The sequence below is a fragment of the Equus przewalskii genome, chromosome 7, assembly GCF_037783145.1.
Source record: "Equus przewalskii isolate Varuska chromosome 7, EquPr2, whole genome shotgun sequence".
NCBI lineage: Eukaryota > Metazoa > Chordata > Mammalia > Perissodactyla > Equidae > Equus > Equus przewalskii.
The window spans coordinates 87742006-87764963 of record NC_091837.1 but is presented as its reverse complement, the minus strand read 5'-3'; the positions used below and the strand labels follow the sequence as shown (position 1 = coordinate 87764963).

Here is a 22958-nt window from a genome sequence, read left to right as displayed (position 1 = left end):
TATGAATGGCACATTTAAAGTGTATTAGAACCATTATAACATTTGTAGTGAGATGGGAAATGACCGTGAAACCCCTTAGTACCAGAGGTATACCAGTTATCTTGGGATAAATTACTTAACTAGTTGTCAGATTTCAGTGTTCCAAAATTACTAATCTTGTTTGGGAAGACTAGTGGCCAAATGGATGTTCTTCCCAGTTGATATTTAAATGCACTTGCTCATACACACACGCGCGCACACACACACACACTTACCCTTCACAAAGGTGACAGTTTAACAAATGAGAAAATTGACCATTTGTCTAAAGAAACTTATGCTGCTGAGGTGATATTTTGAAAAAAGTTACTTAAAAAACACCTGATCTCCAATCGTGGCTTTGCCCCACTTATTTGCTGTATGCAATTTGGCAAATTATGGAATCTCTGTGTCCCTCAGGTTCTTTATCTGTGAGGGAGATCATAGAACCTACTTCACAGGATTGTAGTCAGGATCTTATGAAATAACCATATGAAAAGCTTAGCTCAGTGCTTAACAAATGGGAAGCATTCATTCAATAAATGTTGGATCCTGTCCATATCACTATCCCCACAACTATCATCACAGATTTTACAAGTGTGGTTACCTTGGTAATGTGCCAACATGACTAGATGGAACTACATTCCCCAGAACTCCCTTTCTTGTATGTTTCTGGTTAGGATGGGCCACAGGGAAGATTCTGAAAGCATTTGGAGGTTGGAAGGAAGGCAACAACCACTTTGTAGCACATACACACTGTTGCTGACCGGCTGAATCACCTGACTGGTGTAAAGCAGTGACTGGGCCAGGTGGATGTCTCAGCTCCATGATACCCTTGTCACCAAGGTCAGAGACAGCAAAAATAAGCATGGATATCAATCTATTCCAAGGGATCTGCAGGGCTCCTGGACCCAACCTCACATCTATTCCATCATCAGTTTTCAGAACATTCTTCCACTGTTGAAAGTCATGGGCTCCAGGGAAATGTGTTGCTGGGATTTTTCACACTCCTGTTTGGTCTTGATCTCAAAACTCAGATTTTTCATACTCCTGTTTGGTCTGGCTATCTCTCTCTCTCTTCTCATCCACATTTCTATACATTAACCATTTCTGCCTCTTAAATTATTTCTCCTTGTCTCCCAGCATGCTTCATGCTACATAATTAGCACTAAGCATATTCCTGGTAGCTAACAGGAACTTACTGGAAATACTTGGCAGAAAGATAGATAGATAGATAGATAGATAGATAGACTTATGAAATGCACTTTTCTTGTGTGGAACATTTCTGGTGACCACAAGGAAAATGATAAAAGGAGAGAAGAATAGACATTTTACTGAGGAAATATGTTACAAACTATTAGGCCAGATGGAGGAAATGAATGCTATGTTCCACAAAGAGATAACATAACTGACATGAGGTAAAGATTTAATTTGCTCATTGCTTTTAACCAGAGCAATTTAGAAAAAAATAAAGCCACTCTACTTCGTGAAAGATTTGGTCAGTTCTGTTGCAGGCTCTCCCTCCCACCTTCCCTACCATTACGGATCTCCTATTGTCTATAATTCACTTTCAAGACTTTGATGGCATTCTCATAATGGTCTTCTCAACAATATTGCCATTAGAGTTTATTCAAAAAGTCAGATTGGCAGAAACTCTCCAAGAATAGGAACATTCTCTCAAGCATCATAAGCACTATTGGAAAAGATCTGCAATGTCTAGCAAACAATTAAAACCCCTAAAACAGACTGTGCAGCTATTCATCCTCATTAAGAGGTGGTAAAATATAGGTTGAATTACCTTACAGCAAATTAGACGGAAAAGTGGAGAACATAATCATGTAATAAAAGACCTCATTAACTCCTCCCATTTTTCAAAGTACACCACCAGTTGTCATTCTAGCTTCCCAAATAGACTAATACTCCAGATCCAAAGCAGAGGATGGTTGCGGAACAAGAAGCAGCATTTTCTCTTTAAATCAACCTTATATGCTTCAATAAAAGTCCAGCTTAGAACACCCAGAATGAGGTGCAAGCAGTGGTCATCACCCTTGGATTTTATACTTCATAAAATATTCCTGGATTTTATGAGGTGTCTCTGCACATCAGGAGAGTCGCTTCTATTTTCTTACATTGGGTCAATTTCATACCCAAATGTTCCATGTTCAGTATACGAATAGAAGTTGAAGAGAAAACAGAATTTTCTATTCAAAATGCTTGAAAAACTGAACTGAAATACATCAACTTCATTGTTGACTAAAATACATCACAATAAAGTAGAACATAATTTATTAGTCTTTTAAAGTTCAATAATTTATTTTGCCTAATCCTTTGCCAGTAGAATGTGATTTATTTGTATAGCCCAATTTTAAGGTCACTGTCTACTCTTGAGAACTACATTTTAAAACCTTTTTGATTAAATCTTAAAGAATATATTAATATTTATATTTTATACTAACTCTATGATCAAAAGGGTATATGAAACACATACTTTGAAAAAAACTTCCTGCAATTTATTAATTTAGAGGTGATTTCATTTTCTTTTGTAGGATCTCATAGCTATTTGTGCCTCTGAGCTCTGGAACAAACACTTTCTTCCCTGAGGAAGCATTTATTTCTCAATCATCTCAGGTTTTAGCCACTCAAGCCATCACTGCTGCATTTATTCTATCATTCTGTTCTATAGTTCAGTTCTGTTCAGGAATTCTGTAGCAAACAATAAGGCCAACAGCATGTTATCAGAATGGTTTGCTGACTCACCAGAAAACAGTGGAACTTAATGGTCAGTTTCATGTGTCAGTTGAGGGTGTTAGTGCTTCGAAGGTCGCTCTTGGATGTTTTTGGCTCATCTCCTTATCTCAAAATCTATAACTATAAAGGATAGATAAGAAATAAATCCATTCGAATCAATCACCAATCAATCAGGCAATCAAATGATATCCATTAGAAAGTCAACTAAAATTTATCACTTAAAATTTAAACAGAAATAATGAACTGCAAATAGGGTCAGTTAATGCATGAAGTGAAAAAAGAAGGTAAAAGGAAACTTTAAGTTTTTTTAATATACATTTTTCACTTTTTATGAAATGGTGCCAATAACTACACAAATGGCAAGGCTGGTGTTACTTAACCAATCTGGATGGAATAGGATATAAAATGGGAGTTTATTGTTTCATTTTCATCCAGAACCCAAGGACTTAGATCAAAACAACAAATGATAATACTTTGACATTCCAAAATGAGGAGCTAGACCATTTAAGTAAGACTTGCACATAAGTGGGGAGAAGCCAGTTATGCAATTCTTAGATGACAACCCACTCCCTGCCTATAAAAGAAGTTAGAGATTAGAGAAAGGGTCTATTAAGCATTATCAGTGTGCAGTTAATCTCAATAAATCTTCACAAGTCGACCCACATCCACTTTTCCCATGAACCAGACACTGGCTTGGGGTTGCCTAAGAGGACCAGCTAAGGAGAAAGGCAAGACGTCAGGGGTTGAGGGGAAATTCAAAAGTGAGCCAGAGGAGATGCATTTTGTAGGATCCAGGAAATGTCTGGTTAGAAATCTCCAGCTTCAGGAAGAGAAGAGAGGTGGTATCTCTGAGGAAGCTACAAACATGTCATGAAATTAGTGTCTAATTTAACAACCTTCTCTGTCCCTTCTCATCTCCACCATCAAATGGCCCCTCTCTATTAGATCCCAGAGGGGTCAGAAAGTATGGAGAGCTAGCTGGTGAGAAGAGAGAGAAATGAAAGGCATAAAGAGGAAATTGATCATGCCCCATTTCTGACTATTGGCTTCCCATCTGGAGGTGGCCCAACCTGTGAGTGGCCCTGGGAAGACAGATAAAATAATCTCCTTTTTAAATCTCATAGGAAAATTAAGTACACTCCCCTACCAAAGAAAAGATTCACAAAAGGGCCCAGGGTTAGTTAGTGGCAGAGCCAGAAGCTCTGATGCCTGGTTTAGACTTGCTCTACTGCTGTCCCTACCCAGTGGATGCAAGCATCTGACCCAAGGTGATATAACTCAGGACTGTGAGCATTGGTGATCTGAGAGTGAAATAACCTTAAGTTACTGAGAAATTATAAGTAATATTTCATTTAAATAACATATGCATGTTCTATGGAAATAAAATTATACTAAAATATCAAAAGAATGTTCACATAGTAATAACTACCATTTATTCAGCTCCTGCCGTGAAGATGAAATTAACTTCACTTGTGTATATATGCATATATAGTGATAATATATGCCAGGCGATTTGCACACATTTACTCATTTGTCTCCCTTCAGGATTATGATCAAAGTGTGATTTGCCCTATCTTACAGATGAAAAAAATAATATTCAAAAAGTTAACTCATTTTTCTAAGGTTACTCAATAGGCATGAGGTTTCAGGAGAATTCAACTCAGGGCTGCTCTCCAAGGCTGCACTCTTCAATACACCCACTCCAGAGAAGAAAAAAAGGAAGGGAGGGAAGGAGGGAGTGGGGGAGGAGAGAGAAAGGAAGGACAGAAGGAAGGGAGGGAGGCATAAGGAAGAAAAAGAGAGAGAGAGTGAGAGAGAAGGAGGAAGGGAGGGAGGAAAAAATGGAAGAGAGAGGTGGCAAGGAAGAAATACTAACAGCCATGAACTGCTGGAAAAGAGATACGCAGGGCAGCTATGAAATACTTTTTATTCCAGGGACAGCAGTTATTATTTTAAAGTGCAGATGGTGCATAACTCCAAAAGGGAAAAAAAGGCCCTCCCCTCTTATCATAAAACTTTTGTTAGTGCCCTTGAGTAGATTCTGACTTCTAGGGCCCCCGTGTACAGCAGAGCAGAACCCTGCCTGGTCTTTTTGCGCCATGCTCTGTCCTCTCACCTTCCAGCACTATATAAGACAATGCTCTGCTGCTATTAATAGGGTTTTCATGGCCAATGTCTTTGGAAGTGGGTGGCCAGGTCCTTTTTCCTAGTCTTTCTAGTCTGGAAGCTCTGCTGAAACCTGTCCACCATGGGTGACTCTGCTGATATTTGAAATCCTGGTGGCATAGCTTTCAGCATCCCAGCAACACACAGCCTCCAGTCTAACAACAAACAGACAGGTGGCATGGTTCCTTGATGGGGAAAGGAACCCGTCTATGATGGTGAGAATGCCGAATCTTAACCACCAGACCACCAATCTTAAAATTAGGGAAAGGGAGATATATGAGGTAAAAATTTTAGGGATAATCAAGGTTAAGTGTGTGTCACTGCTTTCAAATGGAATTGCCTAGAAAAGGAAGTCTTTGGGTACGTATTGAGAGTGTATCAAATGTATAATTAAGAAAACAGATATGTTCCTCTTTTATGAACAACACCTTCATTATCGGCAACACCCACTCGAAAGCAGACATTAGTGAAAATTAAACCCCAAAATCTTTAAGTTGTTGTCATGAAAACAAAGAAACAGTCTTGCTTGGGGTTTATGTCCCGGTCTATTTTGTTCAGGCATAAACATTTCCCTAATTTTCAAACATCAAAAGACAAGAGTATTACATGACTTCATGCACGAAGTGACATGCCATTAATAGGCAAATTAATCAGTATGACTAATTAATCTCTGTTTTCTATAACACAGGATATTGGAAATACTTCTGAAATTCAGTATCTCATCCAGCACAGTCTTTGAGAGCCCTAGCTCAAAACCAACGTGAACAGAACTCTTGATTATGCACCCTATACTGCCATCTAGAGGCAAAAATCCCAAACAACAGGCAAAGCCACCCTGAGGAGAGAGAAATTAGCCTAAATTGCTAAGGGAGGCACATACAAGCACAATCTTAATTGTATCTATGAAGGCAAACCTCAAGGATTACATTTTGATAAGTTGTAACCAAATGAGTAAATTCTATAATCAAAAACAGTAACTATTCATTTATAGACAACTATCCATCTGTAATTCAGTATTCCCTGCATAGTATAGCTTTCCTTTTTTGCATGTTCACTGTCCAACTAATGTGATGTCCACTACTTGGAAGCTGCCTTCAGCTACTGTGACAACCTCTGTGCGAAGGAGCTGGAAATGAGGTCCTGGCATGGTTTGGGAATGCAGAGAGCTAAAAGTGTCCTGCAACACACTCTGACTCAAGTACTCTGCATTATAGCAAAGCACCGATAAGTGGGTCATTCTGAAGACACACGTGAGGTGTTTTTAAAGGAGGGGGCAGCATTCTTTGAAAATAAAGAGGAAGATTAAGTCAATCTTATTCTTTTTTCAAACCAAATACCACAAAACTGCATTATTCTGATAAATGGTGATTGCAGTGTTGATAGAGTCACTAGCAAGATGCTCTTTGATTTCATTACAATAAAACAACTTGCCTAATCTTGATTCCTGAAGCAATTAATCCTTAAATTACCATGAGATAAGCTTGAAAGATGTTTAGCCTAGCAGGAGAAATATATTACTAGCCTAAGGTCATGGTTGCCATTGAAAAGTACAGCCATCTGCATTTCTGAAAGTTAGGATCTTCAGGTTTAATTACATAAGTTATTTCATTTTAATCTGTGTAGAAAATATGCCTTTTATTATAAAAATGATAATAGATAGTGAAAACTAACATAGGGCTGCTTGATGCTAATGTCAGAGGAAGTCTGATTATGGAAAAAAGCAAAGGAAATTATCACTTTACCTTGACACCTTGGTAACTTCTAATTTGTGTTACTTAGTTGGAGTTTTTAATACATGGAATTTTCTTATTTCTTTGTGTTATTTTCTAATATACAGAGCAATTAAGCAAAAACTACTCTGACTAAGAATCAAAAGGTGAGCAAAATATTTGAACAAATATGCAAAAATATGGTTAAAAGGTAAAAATATGTAAAATATTTACAAATATGTAAAATATATGCATAGTTATATGTCATGAGGTTTTCATTTTAAAGTAAAATGTATCCTTAAATTATCATTTATTGTATGTTATGATTATAAAGCCTATTTAATAAAAATACAGAACTAGTAGAAAGAAAATAAGCCTTGTACTGACCTCCCTCCTAGAGAGAACCTACACACACAGAGGCCAACGTTGAATCATAAGTCACATAGTCTATTACAACCTGTTTTGTTCTTCTAAAAATCTGCCTTCATGGTTACTCTAAAATATAATCATTAATTATGAAAACAATTGGAAAATAATACATCTTTCTAAGGGTAAGGAAGTTAAAGCAATGGATAGTGAAAACACTAGAAAATGCCGATTGTCTTATTCATCATTCTCTTTGCCCTCTTAGTTTTACGTATGAATCTCACTCAGTGAGCCAAATAAACCATAAACGGCATGAATGGAAAGGAAAACAGTTATTTAAAAGACATTTAGGAGTGATAAGTGATTGATTGGGTGTGCTAGTAAAGGACAAATCTTCTCTTCTTTCTGTGCAGAACTGAGTTTTAGTTCCCACCTAAAATGTGTGCTTCTTCTTAAGTCTGGCTCCACACAGAATCAACCAGAGAGCTTCTAAAATGTACCATTTCCTGGGCCTCAGCACAAACCAATTAAATCATATTATTTGTGGTTTCTGACAGTTTTTACAAAAGCTCCCTGGGTCAGGATGCAATGAGGATTAGCACGCAGTAATGAACAGGTGGTGAGGATTGATAACTACTGATCTAAACAATGTTGAAACCATGAGACTAAATGAGATCATTAAGAGATTGGTTATAGATCAGAAAGAGAAGAGACCTAAAGAGCGAGCCCTGGGATATTCCAGCAGTTAGGGAGGTCAGAGAGATAAGCAAACAGTCACAGATGCTGAGAAGGAGCTACAAAGGAGTTCCAGGAAAACCAGGAAAGCATCAGTTTCCAGTAGCCAAATGAGAGAAGCATTGCAAGGGATAGGTCAGGAAATGTAAGGAGTGAGAATTGACCATTAAATTTAGCAAAACAGAGGACACTAGTAACCCTGAGAAGAACAGTTTTGGCAAACTAATGGGGACAAAATTTGATTAGAGTCTGTTTAAGCAAAAATGGGAGAAAATGAACAGTAGAAACTATTTCAAGGATTCTTGTCACAAATAGAACAGAGAAATGAGATGGGAACCCAGAAGATGTAGTGTCAAGGAAGATATTTTCAAGGCAGAAATGATAACAAGCCTGTATGCTGACAAAAATGATCCAGAAAAGAGGAAAAAATGTTAATGTAGAAGACTGAGGGGACAAATGTTGGAACAACATCCTTGCGTATATGTGGTTTTGGATGGCTCGGCTCAATGGTGGTTCACATACAGGAGGAGGAATGGCAGAGCATATGGTGTACAGTGTGGAGGCAGGGAGATTGGAATGGATACATGAGGAAACACCTTTTGACTACTTCTGTTTTCTCCGGAGAGAAAGAAACAAGGTCATCAGCTTAGAGTGAGGATGACAGTGGTGCTGATGGAGGTTTGAGTAAAGAGATGAAGTGAAACAGGATGCTAATAGTGACTGACATTAAATGATCTAGGTAAATGGACATCCTCTACCAGTACTATCAGTATTTTGCACATCACAGATGCTCAATAACTATTTAAGCTAAGACATGAATTTGTTTCTTCACGAAGTGTTGCTCCGAGGCAAGCTAAAAAATAACTTTGATAGTCTAGGTTTTATCTTTGTATCCACCAAAATCATCAGAAAGATGCCTAGTTGAGCTGTATTTCTTTGCTGTGCCTGAATGACATGTGCTATTATATCCTTGGTCTTTATGGAGGGGCAATAAAAGAAATAGCCCCTGCCTCATTAGAGGTTTTGTTTGTTTGTTTGTTTTCTTTTGAGGACTTTATCCCTAAGTTGCTTATTGCCTCTTCCATGAAATTCTAAGTAAAATTTTTATTTCAGAGATGTCAGAAAGGGTTATTCATATTCCATACTCAAACAAGCACAGCGTACGTTATTAAACAATATGATCTATATAAGTGAATATCTCCCTTTTTTGTTATGTCTTCAAGAAACTCAGAACCAAATTCATGCCTCAACTATAACCGTTATTTGGCACATCTGGCCTGCACAACTGGGAAACAATATTCCCCCAGAAGCTACTTCCTATTCTAATTCACCTTTTTTCAATTTTAAGTTCATTCAAATTTACATTTTACCATTTTCTTCTAAACTGCCAAGAATTTATTTATGATTTAAACCAGTGTATAAATAGAAGTAAATTAGTACAAAAACATATAAAGTTGGAATTGCAAATATGATTTGTCTACAAAATATTGATGCTTTACTATATATACATAGTTTTTGATACTTTTATATTTATCATCTCATTTTGATGCTCCCCTTAATCCTTGACTCACACAAACCAGTTAAGATTGCCTGAGTTTCCTAGGTAATGAACAAAGGTTCATATCTGAATTAGCATCTTGCCTCTCATGCAGCCAGTGTGTGCTGAAGTTTTCACCGAACCAAGTTCTTCTCACTACATTCAATGTCTCTAGCTCCCCACAAGCAAAAGAGGTTAGAAATTCTGTTCTCAAACTACAAGTGGAATGTAGTTCTCCAGAAAGTTTTTATATTTCAATTTTTTCTTTCCAATATAAAGTAATAAACAGGCAGCTATCTCCTGCTGGCACTGACCTGTCAGTATAGATTTTCTTCTTTGTATTTCTTTCTTTATATTAACAGCTGGTTTTTCCCTACCAATATTCTAAATTATTTTGTATTTCTGGCATTTGCTTTTATTTTTGGTATTTGCATCAACATTACACAAATAGATCTGCAAACATGCTCCTCATACTACAAAATTATTTGCTCATTTTTACAGAAATATCTTGAGAAAGAATGAGAGGGCTTAGAAAAGAAAATTTCCTCCAAGTGCAGGTAGATATATAAATACTAATAGAAAAGGACAGTGTCCTTTCATTTTGCTGACATTTAAAGGACTATATTTCTCCTGGTGAAATGGTGACCCCCTAAAGGCTTCTGACCCACCGTTTCATGGACCTTCATTTAAAGATGTCATCGTGTTGTGTTGACCGACAGAAATAGCACTATCACATATAAAATCAGGCTGCACAAAACTTGTTCAGCCTCAAAGGCACAACAGATCCAGAGCATTTTTAACATTTAAATTCTAAACAATATTTTCATTTTAGGCTTTAAGCTTATATTTTTACAGTTACCAGTTTAGCATTCTTTTTACAGCTCACACAAACAGGGCTGTCTTTGTAAATTCCCAAAGGGACCACTGAGCCAGTGATGTTCAAACTGCACCATGACTGTTAATTCTTAATCTCTGCAGGAAAAGTGCTGGCTTCAGGGTGAGTTCTTAGACCTGACCATGGAAAATGGAGAAAGACAGGAGTGGGGAATGGGGGACAAGGGAGACAAAAGAGAAAACAAAGCAGTCGCAAGAATCAGGATCAGAAAATTAGAGCTTGAAGGAGGTGAAATTCCTGCATTAGACAATTGAATAAACTGAAGGCCAGATGAATTCCAAGACTGGTCCAAAGTCACTGGGCTAATCTGTGTTCAAGCTAGGACTGTTCTGTTATTCTCAGGCCCTGCATATTACATGACACTGTCATAAGAGAAAGAGTTAATTCACTGAAGGAATTAAAAACGAAAATTCAAGTGTTACCATCATTATGATAATTGAAGTTTCATGGTGTAATTAACATTTTATTCAAAACGCTGTTGTTGAGTAATAAGTCATTATAAGACTGCATTAAACCGACTAGATTTTTAAATGAAGAGAAATTTTATTCCCAATGAGAAAGGTCTTACTAATAGAAAGCAATTGAGAACGACATGATAAATATCTCCAGGTAAGGCAGAGATACAACACAAAATGCTAAATACCAGCCAAGGAAATATCAAGATTATCAGAAATACAAAAATAAAAAAGCAATTCCTAAGGTAGGAAAAATTATAATAGAAGTGCATTTTAATTAAAATGCTCTGTCACGTGTAATATCTTGATTCCAGCATTCTCTACGTTAGGTCATCTTGACGATCATTTCTCTCCATACTAGGAATGTTCGTTTGTGTATCAAATTCTCATCTGTAGCAAAGAATAATAGAGAAAGGAAGGGAAAGAAGTGCCCTTTCTTGCTCTGACAAAATATTTTCCAAAATGAGACTTGAATCCCATGTGCCAATATTGTAATGGGATGACACGTAATGTTTCTGTAAATTTTCCAAAGGTTGAAGTATAAGAAATCTTTAGTCACAAGAGGGTTTCCTTGTGCTTATCCATTTTAGAATGTGTGCAAAACCAAAAGCTCAAAAAATGAAAATTAAGTAACAAATGAACAGTGTTGCATTGTGGAAAACATTATTACCCGTGAAAATGAAAATTTGTAATGAAAATCCAATATTACACTGAGTTTAATAAAGCCAGCAATCATCCAAACTTAACAATAAAGGAATCTCATAAAGTGATGAATTGACAATATACAGTAGTTGTGAGCTACTTACATGCAATAAAAACTTTCAGGAAGCTAAGATATTGGTATTCCTCAATGTTATTAATAATAATAGTAAAAGTGTTTAGCTTATGCTTAGCATAGATCCTCCTTCTAAAAAACATGAAGGACTTCACATATGCACAGTTTCATTTGTATGACAATTATTGTGTGCTTACTGAGTACACAATGATAGCAATATAAAGATACGTGTGATTTGGTCCTTGCCATGAAATCTTTGGCACAGAGAAAGCACTTGAAAAATGGTACCTATTTTTAGGCTTTCCTCATCTCCTTGACTGCAGCTAGCAGGATTTCCTATTCATTAGAATAATGAGGACAAATGAAATTATACCCTCATTGTATATAGCATGAATAATCCCTTGTGGAGACTAGATAATATCATCACATTATACTAATACGCTGCTTTTCCAAGTTACCCAGGAAGATAATCCTATATCTTCTCTAAATAGAAGGATCACAATAAATTTACCTTATTTAACAAGAGTCCTGAAGAATTCAATGATAAACAGACATTTTGCTCAATAAAAATTATAAATTAACCTGACCTTTTTACTCCATTCCTTCCTTGTCAGCAATCTCATCTGCTGCCATAGTTTCAACTGCAAACCACAGGCAGGTGATGCCCACTCCAGACCTCACCTCTGAGCTTCTCTAGGTTCTTAGGGCCCAGTCACATGCAGCTACATCTACCTCAATACCCCACAGCACCTCAAGCTTCATATGCTTCAAACAGAACTCATCACATGCCCCCTAAACCCTGTTTCTTCTCCTGCACACACTCTCATCTCATAGCATCACCATCTAATCTGTCATTCCAGCTAGAAACCTTGCCCTCACCTCTCACCTTGGACTCTATCTCTGCTTCAAGCCCTATACCCAACCAGTCAGCAAGTCCTAAAAGCTTTTTCTCCAAAATACTTCTTAGAAGCATTCCTTCTGCTGCATCCCTAGCACTATTTTCCTGGTTCAGGCCCTCACCACTTCTCACCTGAGCTACTCCAATAACTTCCTCACCAGTCTCTCTGCTTCCTCTCAAAATAGCATGCCGAGGGTCTCCATCTTGTTCTGTCTGTTATCCTGGGCACGTTTCTCTGCTGTAAAGTTCCAGCAATGCTCCCTCTCACCAGCCGGCCAGAGCCAGATCCCTTAGCACGGCCCACGCTCTTCATGATCTGGCCCTGTCCTATTTTATTAACTTTATCTCCTGTCACTGCCAGTGACACTGTCCTTCACAGAGTTTATTACTATTTGTTCACCTTGCTCATGCTCCTTTTATCTACCTGTACCCTCCTTGACTAATCAACCTGTGCTCAGCTTTCAGGCTCAGCTCTTCCAAAAAGCCTTTTCTGAAACCAGAGACTCACATAGATGCCTGAGCAAATGCATAGAATCATATTGTCATTTCAGACTCAAATGAACCAAAGATCTTATCTGTTAACAGGTTTTACTAACAATTTCAAAGATATAAGCAATCAGGAAGCTCAAATTAAATATAGAGAGGTCTGGGGCTTTGAGGGTGGTTCCCAAATCCTTTCTTCTTGCCACAGACACCTGTTCTAGGGCCCACAGTAAGCGAGGTATTTAGAAGTTACTTCCTCACAGTGGGATGTTTAGTTTATGAAACAGATCCGTTTTATACTCCAGCTTATGTGAGATTATTTCAGGGAACTTATTTACCACAGGCAACCTTTAAACAGAGACATCCTGTTAAGAGCATTCCACAAATAAGAATGTTCTAGCAAATATCATTAATCTATTTGCCAGGAGGTCCAGTTATTGTATTGACAAAGTTACCCAGGTCACCTGTCGTTTCTGCTTTCCCCCAGGAGTCCACATCGACACCCATCCCCAAGGTAGAAAAACTGAGAATAAAAACAACAGGCCAGCTGACTGAACTCTGTCCTCTCCACTGTCCCCATCTTATATTTTGACAAGAATACCTGAAATTTTGTCAGAGCTATTTTGATGTGGCTATATTCACAGAGGTGTTCACATTGGGAGAATGGATATTTTTACACAGTCTATTAAAACAAATTAAACCCTTGTTCCTCTTAAAAGCTCATTACCCTGTAAATGTGTATAGCAGACACCTATAGCGCATCCCACACTTCAACCCAATACACCTCAATGGTTATATTTCTGGATGGGATAAGGCTTAAAGAAGAGGGAAGAGTCAGGATTGAAATGGTCAGATATCTGTTGTATCCCCTAACAATTAAAAAAAAAAAGGTCACCAAAATAAATATCAAGGGGCCGGCCCGATGGCATAGCGGTTCAGTTTCTGCGCACCCCTTTGGCAGCCCAGGATTCACCAGTTCGGATCCCAGGAGCAGACCTACGCACCACTCATCAAGCCATGCTGTGGCAGGCATCCCACATATAAAATAGAGGAAGATGGGCACGGTTATTAGCTCAGGGCTAATCTTCCTCAAAAAAAACAAACATATAATAAATAAATATCAAAAGAGTAAGGTGGAATTGCTTTTTTGTTCAAACACAACATGTCCACATCACTGTCTTTAACAAACTTGTGTTGAAACTCTCTGATAATATATGTATTCATAATTAACCTGTAAGTTTCTGAATTTCAGATATTTCCAAAAATCCTAAACTTCTTCAGTGATATTTCCCTCTAAGCCCCTTCCCTGATTGAAGGAGAACTTTCCTCTATTAGCACAAATTCCCTGCTGCTCTCTCTAATAAAGGTGACTCATGTGTTCACATCTCAGAGCCCTCAAGTTCCAGAACTGGTGTGAGAGTCTTGCCTGCTCCATAGTGCTAGTCACATCCATTCTTGTAAGAAACACTTGTTCTTTTCAGTCGCAAGCTTCTCATTTATAACAACTTATGCCCCTCCAACTTATTATGGAAATCTACTGAAGCCTGGATACTTTCTCTCTTTTCATTTATAATAGATCCAAGTACTTAAACCTAGAATTATTCAAACTTTCTTCTTTTCTCAGTTTTAATAAAATACATTCTTCTTGAACTTTACGTCATCTAAATTAAAAATCTGTTGTCATAGAGTTGTTCTGAATTTCCTTTTATATTATTTGTAATTTCTGTAGGATTTGTTGTGATATCTCTTTTAAGTTCTCAATAGCAGTCATTTATAACTTCAATTTGTTTTTATTAGTCTTACTATGAGTTAGTCAATTTTATTAGTCTTTTAAAACCTAAATTTTGTCTTTGTTGGTTTTTGTCTATTGCAATTTTGTTCTCTTTTATTACATTTTTTCTGTATACGTGCTTTAAATTTAATTTGTTGTTCTTTTTCTAACTTCTTGGGACAAATATGTAGGTCACCGATTTTCATCTTTTCTTCTATTTAAGGAAATCAATTCCCTGCTAAGTGCAGTTTCAGCTGTCTGTCACAGGTTTCAATGTGTCATAATTTTTATGACGCTTTAGTTCTATATATTTTCTACTTGTCATTGCATTTTTCTTGGGCTCTTTAGGGGTAAACTGTCTAATTTAGAAACATTTGGGTATTCTTATTTAGCATTTTGTTTTTTATGACTAGCTTGTTTCAATTGTGGTCAACAAGCATATTCTGCAAGATTTTAATGGTTTAAAATCTATTGACTTGCTTTATGGCCCTAAATATGGTTGATTTAGTTAAATAATCCATAAGTACCTGAAGAAGTGTGCATTCTAATTGCTGGGTGTGGTGTTTTACATAACAATCATGTTGTTAATCAAGACATTGAGCTCTTTTATATCTGTTCCCATATTTAATCTGCTGCATTATCACTTTCTGAGACAAATTGAGTTTGTATATTTTTCCTTTTATTTTGATCAATTTGGGCTCTAGATAATTTTCTTTATATATTTATATACTTTGAGCTATGCAATTTGGTTTATTTTAATTAAGAATTGTTAAATCTTCCTGGTTGTTTTATCCTTTAATCATGATGAAATGTCAACCTTTCTCTCTATGCCTGTTGCCTTAATATTCACTTAATCTGATATTGGCATATCCACACCAGCTATCTTTCATTAGGTTTCCCTGAATATGCTTTTCTACCCTTTCATTTTTAACATTTTTGTTTCTTATATTTAAGGTATATCTCTAGGAAACAGTAAATAGTCAGATTTGGTTTTTCACTCAGTAACAGTTTTTGAATTTGTTTTTATATAAAGTAATTCATCATATAACTTGATTTAAATCTGCATTCTTACTATTCGTTTTCTATTTGCACCAATTCTTCCCCTGTTTAGTAGCTGTACTATTTAAAACATATGACCTCTTTGGTCAATGTGCTAGGGGAAGAATGACATGGAGAATTGTAAACCAACTCTTAAATTCTTCCACCTGGAAGTGACATGTCACTTCTGATTACATGTCACTGGGCAAAGACAGTCATGTGGCCATGCTGAAACTGAAGGAAGCCAGAACAAGAATGTTCTGTGTTCCCAGGAGGAGAAATGAACCAGATACATCAGGAACACTAGTAATATCTCACATGCTGTACATAAATTTTAAAAACTTCCGTATGTCAGAGAGCACCATAAACAGTATTCAAAGTCAAGTGACAACTGAGCAGAAACTATTTCAAACATGTATTGTAGAAAAAGATTGCTATCCAGAATATATAACAAAATCTCTCTTTTCATTTTTAATAGATTCAATTACTTAGATAGAGAATTATTCAGACGACCTTGTGTCAGTTTTGGTGAGTTGCATTTTTCTTTAACTTGCCCCATTTCATCTAAAATTAGAACTTTGTTGTCATAGATTTCAGACATTTGAGTACCCAAAACATTCATTTCCCCCATATCTTTACTCAAGCACTCCAGCAAAATGAGAAGTAAATCAAATAATCCCACAAAACAATATGAATTGACGAATTTAAAATTAAACAGTAATGTAGTCTTAATACATTGATATATATTTAATACATTATTCTCACCCTTGGTAGATGAATATTTAAGGAAACAGCATTTTCATATACTCCATGAGAGAGTATAAATATAAAGTTTGAAATGCATGTATCCTATTGCCCAGAAATTCTGCTCCTAGATATGAGAAAATGAGAGCACAAAAAGGAATATACTATGGAGTAAATCTAGACATATTGACCTGAAAATCTCTCTGAGACATATTGCCAAGTTAAAAAGAAGTTGCATATCAATATTTAGAGTGGTCTATTTATGTTAAAATTATGCACACAAATAAATCACAATCATAGGAGCTGTCTATGTACACAGATGTGTAATATAAGTATAGAAAATGGTCTCATAGGACCAACCACAGAATATGACCATTGGATGAGGGTTAAGAGGAATTTTTGCTTTATCAGCATTATTTGAATATTTCACAATGATAATTTAGTAGTTTTTGTATATGTATAACATGCTAAATAATACCAAATATTAATATATACTAAATAAGACACATTCTAAAGAATAACCAGATTGTTTTCATGTTTATAGATTTATACTCTATGTATTTTCAAGTGATTTTTCATGTTTCATCAAAGCACTATATGCACATAATAATAAATCAAGTGATAGAGAGGGCTCATGACAAAAAGCAATAGTCCTTTTCCCCATCCTTCCCCAGAGGTCACCATCCCAACACCATTCATCCAAGACAAACTCTTAACTCTTTCTGTTTCGAATCTTCTTATACTTAGGAAAAAACATTAAGGAATACATTTATACCTCCATTTGCCAGTTTTAATAATATTTTTGATAACTCCCTATAAAAGCAAGAACATTGCTCATTCTACTGACTCATACTACCTTTCCTTTTCATAAAGTTGTATAGTTATAATTATATAAACTTTTCTATCGATTACTTGAGTTGCTTTGAATAACATATTTAAATATTTCCCACTCCATCAATTTTTTACAATATCAGTCACCTTTCACTCTGTAAGGTGCGAACATTAGCACCCTTACCATTCTTTCCACTTTCCATGCAGCTCCCTCACATCTGCTCTCTGCACAACAGGACTTTCACACTTTCAAAGTGGAAAACACGGATATTTTGTTCCGCAACCACAAAAAAGTCTTCTCTGCTTAGTTTATAGGTTGATTCTAGAAGTTGAAAGACCAGTCAACAGAATTACGTTATTATGACTATATAAATATTAACTATTTGGTTCACTTAGCGTGTGAGGATTGCATTTCCTTTCTTACATTCCAATGTCATGAGCTTGGGATCCTTGAAAGACAAAGTTCCTAGTACAAATGTCAAATGAATTATTCTTTTGTTATCCTTTATCAGTGACTTATTATTGTGATGCAATTTAGTTTGCTTTGTACTTGGACCATAGCTTTGAATTTGCCATTTGCTTTTCCCCAGAGTTTTTGTGTGCTTTAATTTCTCCGTCCTCTCAATTATATTATTTATCCAGTGGAATACTCTCTCCTTTCTCCGTGGGGGCCTCCATCTTCATGCATCACTCTGTACTCTGGTACTGCTTTGCGCTACCATTGTGAAAATTCCTTCACTAACTCATCTAGGATGGATCCATTCTTTCCCAGATCTCATGGTCACCCTTGATTTACTTCTCAATTTTCTGGAGTACTTAATTTACTTTCTAAGCAAAGGCATGGAAGGAGTAAATATTTTGAGTACTCAAATGTGTGAAATTGTTTTTTTCTCTGGCACACTTGATTGATATCTAAGACTTATTTCGAAAGTAGCTTCCAAATAATTTCCCCTCAGACTTTTGAAGGCATTCCTCTATTATCTTCTAGCATTGAATTTTAGAGATAAAAAGTGTGCTTTCAAACCTAGGTGCCCATCAAGGGATGAATGGATAAAGAAGATTTAGTATATATACACAATGGAATATTACTCAGCCATAAGAAATTATGAAATCCAGACATTTGTGACAACATGGATTGTCCTTGAGGGTATTATGCTGAGTGAAATAAGTCAGAGGGAGAAAGTCCAATACCATATGATCTCACTCATAAGTAGAAGATAAAAACAACGACAAACACACACATAACGGAGATTGGATTGGTGGTTACCATAGGGGGAGGGGGGAAGGGGGAGGGCAAAAGAGGTGACTAGGCTCACATGTGAGGGGATGGACTATAATTGGTTTTTGGGTGGTGAACAGGACGTAATCCACACAGAATTCGAAATATATTATGATGTACATCTGAAAGCTATATAATGTTATAATCCAATGTTACCTCAATAAAAAAATAAATAAATATTAAAAGTTTGCTGTCAGTCTGATTCTCATTTCTTTGTATGTAACCTGAATGGTTTTTGCTTGCTTTTTCTTCCTAAGATTTTAGAAACTTCTCTTTATACTTGTTATTCTAGAAACCTTGAAGATATGTTTAGTCTGGGTTTATTCTCTTTTTCTTCATTCTTTAGACTCTCTCAGTGTGAAGATTTGGATCCTTCTTCAGCACTAAGAAATTCTTATTATTTTTAATTTCCTTGAGAAATGTGCTCTTATCCATGTTCTTTTTTCTCTCATTTTGGAATCCTTGTAGTCAGACGCTGCATCTCCTAATCATCAATGCCTCTGAGGAGAGACAATCTAGATGACCCTGGAGGCCTTTCTCTTTGCCTTGGTAGCCTAGCAGAGAACAGGCTCAGGATATCAGAGTTAGTTCAACAGAGAAACAGGATGACAACAGCCAGTGGGCTCCCAAGGACCCTCCTCCATAGCAAGATTACCCACATGACCGGGGAGTTTCTGCTGTTGCAAAGTCACACAGATGTTCCCTCGCTGTACCCATAAATACCCAGCACATTAAGGGACAGCCCCTCTTGGCTGCAGCATTGATCATCATCATGCAGACCACCCACACCTGGCCTACGTGTGGGACAATGAGAGGTAGGGAATGCATACACCCTACTATTTCTATCTTGGTAAAATCCCCCCGCTCAATAAATTCTGTTCACATCTGCACTGCGTAGTAGTCTAATATTTTTGTTTTTTATCTTGTTGCTCTACATTCCTTGGAGTTATCTGAATTTATTTGTTAATTTCTATGAACTCCTTCTTGTTCTTGAATTATTCATTTTCCATACGATTCTGGGTTTTTTACATTGATTGTAATATCTTCCTACATCTCTCTGGATATATTAATGAAAGAAATGTTTTAAGTTGGTATGTTGTATTTCAGCTCTCTTTAGTTTCTATATTATTTCTGTCTTCCTAGTACCAGCTTTGTTGTTCATTCGTCTTCATTTCTCTCTTTTGTGCTCTTGGTTCCCCTCATATGCCCGGGGATTCTTAAGAGCTGGCATGGATTTCCTCTGCTGATTTGTAAACAGGTCTGTTTCCACTTGAGCTCTTTCTCCTGAGAGAGGATTCTAATGGGAGCTCTGTGTAGGAACACAAACAGCTGGCTGTCAAGCTGCAGGTCTGACATAACTTTTTCTTAAGAATAAGCAGGTTGGCAGCAACATAAGAGAATGGTCCTGATAATAATACAACCAACATACAAACTCATGGCCTGACTGGCGGGCAAGGCATGGCCCAGAGGCACCAATGCACAAGAAGACCATACTGAGGAGTGAGCAGGGCTGAAGCCAGCGGCACAGCCATCCTGCCAGTACAGTCATTTCCCCGGGGGATGCTGCTCTGGGGGTGCTTTCTTTTCACTAAGACACCAAGCTCTGGACCTGCAGGGTTGCATCCACCCAGAGGGAGAGCCTGTTCTAATTTATTCAAAGACGTCCTATAGACTAGCTGTGGTCCTGTAGTCTTGCTGGAATCTTAGGAGAATAAATGACCGAGATGAGAATCAAAGCCTCAAATCCCAAAAGCGGCTAAAAGATAAAGCGGGTCTCTAATCAGATTAAATAAATTTACATCACCTATTTCTTCTCCTTACTTTGCATTTGAATATTTTTTCTTTCCCATGTAAAACGAGATATGAGAATTTTAAATGAGACTTTTACAAAACTGAGGAATCATAGCAAATCTCTTTTAGACCTCCTCAGTTTATAATAGCACATGAAAATTGAAGTCTATTCTTCAATCTCTTCTCCAGAGCTAAAATGATGAGGCTTTTAGAGTATTTTTCCATAAAATTGTCAATTCTAAATCTTCATTTTTTTTAAACAAAGACCATTTGAGCCAAAGCACACATTTTTTTCTTGAAAGCTACAAACAGAAATCTAAAAAGTAACTGGGAAGCCTAATTAGCCACTATGTTTTCCTCTTCCTAACAATCTTAAAAACCTATTTGCTGAGCATGCATTAATAATCCACAAGTAATGAATTAATCCTCGTATCAGTGGGATATCCACAAAACCTCCTTTATATAACTCCAAAAGTATTAATTTGCCCCTGCATGGTAAGGCAGAGAGCTCTCTCCTTCATTGCTCAGCACTCTCTTCGCCTGACCTATGGGCCTCCATAAACGATGGCAGGGGCCTGGGAGGGAAGAGACTGCGCGCAGCCTGGGCCAGCTCGTTGCACAGACACCTCCTAACCCAGAGGCTGGGACTCAAGGGCTTGTCTCCACAGCCCGCAAAGAGCAGTCCTGAGCTTAACAAAAAGATAAATTCATAACTTTGCAAACCTGGAGAATGGTGTAAATGCACCTACCATCTAATATGCATGCTTTCTGTTAGTCAGGAATAATTATACAGAAATGGCCTCTTTTTAAAAAAATAATGTGATTTCTCTGTAATGATTTAGACATAACTTGAGATTTTAAAAAAATTAATCAGTAATTGATAAGCGTAAAAGGATTATGTTCAGTTATTTCTCATGAAAGGCAAAGTACTGAAAACAGATGTGATAAAGGAATACTCTCTTGAAAAGCAATCTGGGGCCGCACATCCTCACAGCCGCCCACGCACACACGCTGAGAGATCTTGATTAGCATCCCATAATGCCAGAGATGGACGCTCAGCCAACGTCCTGACACAAGAGATGTTCTGTGTGTTTCAGAAGATGTGTCTCAGGCTTATGGTGGAAGAGAACGTCATTAAGGCATGGGGGAAATGTAAAAGGGTCATCTGCAAGTGTGTGGGCGAGTGACTGGAAAATAACAGCCAATTTGACAAAGAGAAGAGGAAAAACAGGTAATTGCTGGGCTAAGAATACAAGACAAAAACGTAAAATGTTAGAAGCATTTTAAAAATGTGGAAAATAAACAAGGTACAAGCATTAAGAAAAAGCAATCACTTTGAAAAGCCTCTAAATAAATAAAAACCAAAAAGAAACCCAAAATAAGATTTTTGTTTTGTAAAAATATAGGTCTCTACCTATTTATAATCTGATTTCCTACACAGAATTAAGTGCTACATAAAACAGTAGACTAGGTTTCCTATTCATATATAGTCCTTTTGAAAACATGAAAGACTAACCCTAAGAGACTGTTCTCATTTTTTTTGGACCCATAATTGACGGATGTAAAAATCTTGCACTGTCCTCAATATGCTTTGAAATGTCAGATAGAATTAGCGTTGCTTTCTAATCCACATAAGTATTAATAATAATAGAAGATAAAATTCTCATTCGGACCTTTGAAGACTTTTGGCTTTTAGTACAAGTCACATCATATCCGGGGTTCCCTGAGCCCACTACGTTTTCTGTCTCAGATAACGTGGAAGATGGAGCACCATTCTCCCACCTGAAAGTTTATTTTGTGGCTTTGTGTCCATTATATATATATATGAATATCCAAAATAACCCGAATCATCTCCCTATCTTAAGGTTCATAACCTTAATTGCATTTAAAAAGCCCCTTTGCCATGTGACACAGCCTACTCGCAGGTCTAGGCATTACGGTGTGCACATCTTTGGGAGGCCACGCTACCTACCACACACACAGGTACTGGAGCAAGTGGATAAGTGATAAAAAAAAAAATTGTCCATTAGTTTTCTAGGGCTGCCATAACACAGCACCACAAACTGGGGATCTTAAGCTATAGAAATTTATGGTCTCACAGTTCTGAAGGTGAGAAGTCCAAAATTAAGGTCTTGGCATGGCTGGCTCCTTCTGAGGGAGGTGAAAGAAGGATGTGTTCCAGGATCCCTCCTGGGCTTCTTCATGCTCCCCGAGGGCTGTCTTCATGCTCACATGGCATGCTCCCTGGATGCTTGTCTGTGTCCATGTTTCCCCTCTTATGAAGACACCAGTCATACTGGATTAAGGGCCCACCCTACTCCATTGTGACCTCATCTCAGCCAATTACATTTGCGACTACCCTACTTCCAAATCAGATCACATTAGGAGGTACTGGGAGGGTAGAACTTCCACATGTGAATTTTGAGGGGGACACAATTCAACTCATAACAAATTGATAAATGCTATTTCTTTGAAATTTTAAAAATTAAGTAAAAAATATTTTCATAATGTAATTCTTCTCAGATACATATTCTTAGCATTCTGGGTCATGAGAAAGAACCATAAATAAAGACTATAGAAGATAGAGGATGTTTTTAATATAACCATCTATAGGAACCTTCTCTTTTTCCTCCTGAAGGAAAACTGCTCTGGTACAATAAAAAAAGTCAAATTTCACAGTTAATTATTCCTGGAATATTAGAACTCTGGCCTCAAATTTTTC

The 22958-nt window shown here is 37.1% G+C and overlaps 1 long non-coding RNA gene across 1 annotated transcript in view; it reads right to left on the bottom strand.

Annotated features, from left to right (window-relative positions):
• Positions 1-22539, bottom strand: part of LOC139084598 (uncharacterized) — a 133431-nt gene extending 110892 nt beyond the window's left edge. The window contains exons 1-2 of the long non-coding RNA XR_011542104.1: positions 22336-22539; positions 2773-2883 (exon numbers count right to left, since the gene is read on the bottom strand). This is a non-coding gene — a long non-coding RNA (uncharacterized lncRNA). The remainder of the gene's footprint in view (positions 1-2772; positions 2884-22335) is intronic.
• Between the last annotated feature and the right edge of the window lie 419 nt (positions 22540-22958).